Genomic DNA, 6000 nt, shown 5'->3' with positions numbered 1-6000 from the left:
TCACAACCCCTGCTCACAGACACACATTGGTTCTGGGATATCAAACCATTTCCTTTCTCACTCACTTAACGCCACACTTTTCCAAACACAAAAACGCACAACACACCTTCCATCACAATACATCCACACATACCCACATACTGTGCCTTCTATATCTTCTGTTTGCTATGTTTTTATCTCCACTATGTTGATTGAGTACTTATGTTCTAATTAGTTATATTTGAAGATGTATTATTTCACTTGTTATCCTTTCTTATCCATTTATAAAATACTATACATACTATAAACGTGTTTTATTATTACAATCCCTACCATGGCTAGTATTGGGTCTTCCATTATTCGACTCCTCTATTAGAACTTTCAGAATAGCCATGGAGTAGTCTTTGTGTCGTGGAACATTTGGTTGTCAATATACAGATTATCGACTACGAGAGCAACCCGCTTCCCTTTTAATCTATTTTCCTTGAAGATTGGGTACAGAACTTTGCGTCATTCTGCAATCTCCCTCAGGAACTGATCATTCATGCCTATTTTCGTGCCAGCAAGTCTTTTACCTAGGCTTTTAACCATTACTTTATCCTTAAACAAAGCAAATTTGGCAACGATTGGACGCTCATATCTCTGTCCGAAACAGTGTACACGTTCAAGTTGGATTTTTATCAACAGCATCGAGTGAGATTTGAAGCGCTGTAAGAAAGAAGTCCTTCACAATTTTTTCGGTAACCTCTCCTTCTTTTTCTTGGATACCCGTAAGTACTAGATTTTCTCTCATCGATCTAGTCTGTATGTCTAGTAAGGCTTCTCTCAGAAGGTTGTTCTCCTGTTTAAGTTCCCTAACGTCCGTTTCCATCTTAGTGACCGCCCCTTTTAGCTTTTTCTATCTTTCTCTATTATTGCAGATTTTTCATCACTCATTTCAAGACTCGCCTTCAACTCCTTTACCTCCTTACTGCCCAACTCTAGTAGGCCCAGTTTGTCATTTATCGACTTCAACAGATCGCTTTCCACACTTACCAGTCCCAGTGGTGAAAAGCGTAAATCATCTGGATCCGTCGAGGAGTCGTGTTTTCTCTTGGAGATTGATTCTCCCCGTTTATCTTCCGTCATGTTTGAGTGTTGCTTGTTGTTGTAATATTTGTTGATACTTTTCTCTAGCCTTATGATTTGTTTTGTGTTATTATCCAGATTGAATGTTATTACCCACAAGTATATTAAGTGATAATATTTAGTCTAACTTACTGATATTGAATATTACGTTTTGATCTTGAGGTGATTCGCACCGCTGTGTGTTCAATACACCATCTTGTCACGTGACAACAACTTTTACTCTTATACTGTTGTAACAGTGCCTGGACTGTATGTAGTCTGTAGGTCTTCTTCTACAGTCATTCATGCTGTTGAGGAGTTTGTAGGGAGTCTATATATATATATATATATATATATATATATATCAGCTGTCATTTCAGACAAATTACTTCAATATACAGTCCATTCAGAAAGTATTCACACCCCTTTACTTTTTCCCACATTTTGTTGCGTTACAGCTTGAATTTAAAATTGATTAAACAGAGATTTTGTGTCACTGGCCTACACACAATACCCCATAATATCAAAGTGGAATTATGTTTTTAGACATTTGTACAAATTAATACAAAATTAAATGTTAAAATGTCTTGAATCAATAAGTATTCAACTCCTTTGTTATGGCAAGCCTAAATAATTTCAGGAGTAAAAATGTTCTTAACAAGTCACATAATAAGTTGCATGGACACATACAATTATCTGTAAGGTCCCTCAGTCAGGCAGTGAATTTCAAACAGATTCAACCACAAAGACCAGGGAGGTTTTCCAATGCCTCGCAAAGAAGGGCACGTGTTGGGTAAAAAAAAAAATTCAGACATTGAATATCCCATTGAGCATGGTGAAGTTATTAATTACACCCAGTCATTACAAAGATGCAGGCGTCCTTCCTCCGGAGAGGAAGGAATCCGCTTAGGGATTTCACCATGAGGCCAATGGTGACTTTAAAACAGTTACAGAGTTTAATGGCTGTCATAGGAGAAAACTGAGGATGGATAAACAACATTGTAGTTACTCCACAATACTAACCTAAATGACGGAGTGAAAAGAAGGAAGCCTGTACGGAATAAACAATATTCCAAAACCTGCATCCTGTTTGCAATAAGGGACTAAAGTAAAACTGCAAAAAGTGTGGCAAAGGAATTTACTTTATCTGCTGAATACAAAGCGTTATGTTTGGGGCAAATCCAACACAACACATCACTGAGTAACACTTCATATTTTCAAGCATTATGGTGGCTGGATCATGTTATGGGTATGCTTGTTATCGGCAAGGACCATGGAGTTTTTTTTGGAATAGAGCTAAGCACAGACTGGTTCAGTCTGCTTTTCAACAGACACTGGGAGACAAATTCACCTTTCAGTAGGACAATAACCTAAAACACAAGGCCAAATATACGCTAGAGTTTCTTACCAAGATGACATTGAATGTTCCTGAGTGGCCGAGTAACAGTTTTGACTTAAACCGGCTTGAAAATCGATGGCACGACTTGAAAATGGCTGTCTAGCTATAATCAACAATCAACTTGACAGAGCTTGAAGAATTTTAACAAGAATCATGTGCAAATATTTTACAATCCAGGTGTGCAAAGCTCTTAGATATTTACCCAGAAAGACTCACAGCTGTAATCACTGCCAAAGGTGATTCTAACATGTATTGACTCAGGGGGTTGAATACTTATCTAATCAAGATATATTAGTATTTTATTTCTCATTTTTTTTGCAAATGTTAGAATTTTTCCTCCACTTTGACATTACAGATTATTTTGTGTAGATTGTTGACAAAAAAGTACAATTAAATCCATTTTAATCCCACTTTGTAACACAACAAGTTGTGGAAAAAGTCAAGGGGTGTGAATACTTTCTGAAGGCACTGTATATCTAGAGACAGAGAGAGAGAGAGAGAGAGAGAGAGAGAGAGAGAGAGAGAGAGAGAGAGAGAGAGAGAGAGAGAGAGAGAGAGAGAGAGAGAGAGAGAGAGAGAGAGAGAGAGAGAGAGAGAGAGAGAGAGAGAGAGAGAGTACAAAAGAGTACAAAATGAAACTTCTTTTGGGGAATCAGGAGATACTTTTTGCTGATTTTTATAAAAATGGGAACATAAGCAACCTTATCTTCCACACAGACCATCCCCTGGCATGGCACAGTGCTATACTAGCACACTACCCCTCTGTTAAGAGGGGGGGTGTTAGCGATGGGTGGAAACTCAGGATACTGGACAACGAGGACTCTGAGTCGTCTAATATTAATCTCTATAAATCTGGAACCGTTTTGGTTCAAGGCAGCACCAAACAGTTCCAGCTGGACTTTCACCTAATCAAAGAAATAGCTCAGCAGGAGAAGCTCTCCCTTGAGAAAGATACCCCCACCCTGAGCAGGTCAGACCAGACCTCTTCATTAAATAACCCCACAGAGCAACCCCAAGCAGGAAGTCAACTTCCCAGCACAGAGTACTACTCCCTCATTGAAATGAAGGATAAATTCACCCAGCTGGAGGTAAGGCAGGTGGAGCTGGAACAGCAGGTGAACACACTCCAGTCAGCACAGACCCAGACAAAAGTCCAGCACAACAACACCCCCTTAACTAGACCTGGAGAGCTGGAGGTAGAGAGAGACATGTCTGCACTCTGTACTGTGGTGAGACAACATCAACAGGAGAAAGAGCAGGAGCAGGAGAAGAACAGAGCACTAGAGGAGAGGATCAGAGTGCTGGAGGAGAAGGTGAGAACGATGACAGGTGACATAGAACAACCCATTAAAGAGCTGGCCACCCCCGCAGAGAAGCCAGCAGAACAGTACACCCTAGACCCTGACCATAGCCTCGACATCACACCCAGACAAACAAATGAAAAACCCCAAGCCCTGGGGACCCCAACCCCTCTGAGCAACCCCTCTGTCAGACACCCTGATAGCCCTCATGACGACCCCCCCACACCCACTGAGGACATACACAAGCCACAGATTGTACTCCTTATGGACTAAAACGGGAAATACATACAAGAAAATAAACTTTTTCCAAAACACACAGTGTCTAAACTCTGGTGTCCAAACACCCAGCGCACCCTAAACCTTCTGTCTGAGGACCGACTAGGATCACCCAGCCACATAATAATACACACAGGCACAAATGACCTGAGAACACAGCGAGTGATAGAAAAAGCTTCTTCTACTTTCCCCAATGCACAAGTGGTTATCTCAACCCTGTTACCACGAAAAGACTTCCACCCTGCTACCATACAGCGGGTAAACGCAAGTATTTCCTGTGACTGTGCTTCAAAACCAAATGTCTACCTGGCCCACCACTACACCCTGGACGTGAACAGCCTTTATTACCAGGTCCACCTATACAAGGCAGCAGTGCCTACCTTCGCCCGGACCCTAAAGGATATCACCCTCAACCGCAGACCCAACACCTCACACAGGAGCAACAGATCAACAGACACCCCGCCCATACCAGCGAGACACTCTCCCAGACCTGCGGGACCCCCCCCAGGACCTACACATAGAGGACCCCGCAGAGAGGACCTACATCCAGACCACAGCACCATCAGCCACATCTACACCCCCCACCCCCCACCAATTAACTCCCCCCAAGTCAACCATGCCCACACCCCATTTAGGCCCCCTCAGATCAGACCTATGCCCCTCCTACCCACCCCAAGCCCCCCACTCCCACAAAGAGGGCCTCAACATGAAAGTCACACATACGCCCAGGCCGTGAGCAGGCAAACAGGCTCAACACCCACTCTTACACTAGCCCAAGCCAATGGCATGTACCAGATGCTCAGCAGGCTCTGCTCACAATTACTGGCCTGAGGCCAAACCACACAACCAACAACATTAGACACTTTATGGAACACAAAGCCTATTTCATCCTGGAATATCCAAGGACTGAGGTCATCTGCCTTTGGCCTAAAGAGTAGGAATCTGGACTTCACCAAAGAAATCGGAAATACAGACATTGTCATCCTACAAGAAACATGGTATAGAGGAGACGGACCCACTGGTTGCCCTCTAGGTTACAGAGAGTTGGTATGCTAATTTGGTATAGAGCAGACCTAACTCACTCTATTAAATTAATCAAAACAGGAACATTTTACATTTGGTTAGAAATTCAAAAGGAAATTATCTCAACAGAGAAAAATGTCCTCCTTTGTGCTACCTATATCCCCCCACTAGAATCCCCATACTTTAATGAAGACAGCTTCTCCATCCTGGAGGGGGAAATCAATCATTTCCAGACCCAGGGACATGTACTAGTCTGTGGCGACCTAAATGCCAGAACTGGACAAGAACCTGACACCCTCAGCACACAGGGGGACAAACACCTACCTGGAGGTGACAGCATTTCCTCCCCCATATGCCCCCCTAGGCACAACTACGACAACATAACCAACAAAAACAGGTCACGACTCCTGCAGCTCTGTCGCACGCTGGGTCTGTACATAGTCAATGGTAGGCTTCGAGGGGACTTCTATGGTAGGTACACCTACAGCTCATCTCTTGGCAGTAGTACTGTAGACTACTTTATCACTGACCTCAACCCAGAGTCTCTCAGAGCGTTCAGTCAGCCCACTGACACCCCTATCAGACCACAGCAAAATCACAGTCTACTTGAACAGAGCAATACTCAATCATGAGGCATCAAAGCCAAAGGAACTGAATAATATTAAGAAATGCTATAGATGGAAGGAAAGTAGTGTTGAAACCTACCAAAAAACAATTAGGCAACAACAAATTCAATCCATTCTAGACAACTTCCTGGACAAAACGTTCCACTGTAATAGTGAAGGTGTAAACTTGGCAGTAGAAAACCTAAACAGTATATTTGATCTCTCAGCTTCCCTATCAAATCTAAAAATCTCTAACAGAAAACCAAAGAAAAGTAACAACAGTGATAAATGGTTTGATAAAGAATGCAAA

The sequence above is a fragment of the Coregonus clupeaformis genome, chromosome 15 (assembly GCF_020615455.1).
Source record: "Coregonus clupeaformis isolate EN_2021a chromosome 15, ASM2061545v1, whole genome shotgun sequence".
NCBI lineage: Eukaryota > Metazoa > Chordata > Actinopteri > Salmoniformes > Salmonidae > Coregonus > Coregonus clupeaformis.
This window is presented reverse-complemented; position numbering follows the sequence as displayed.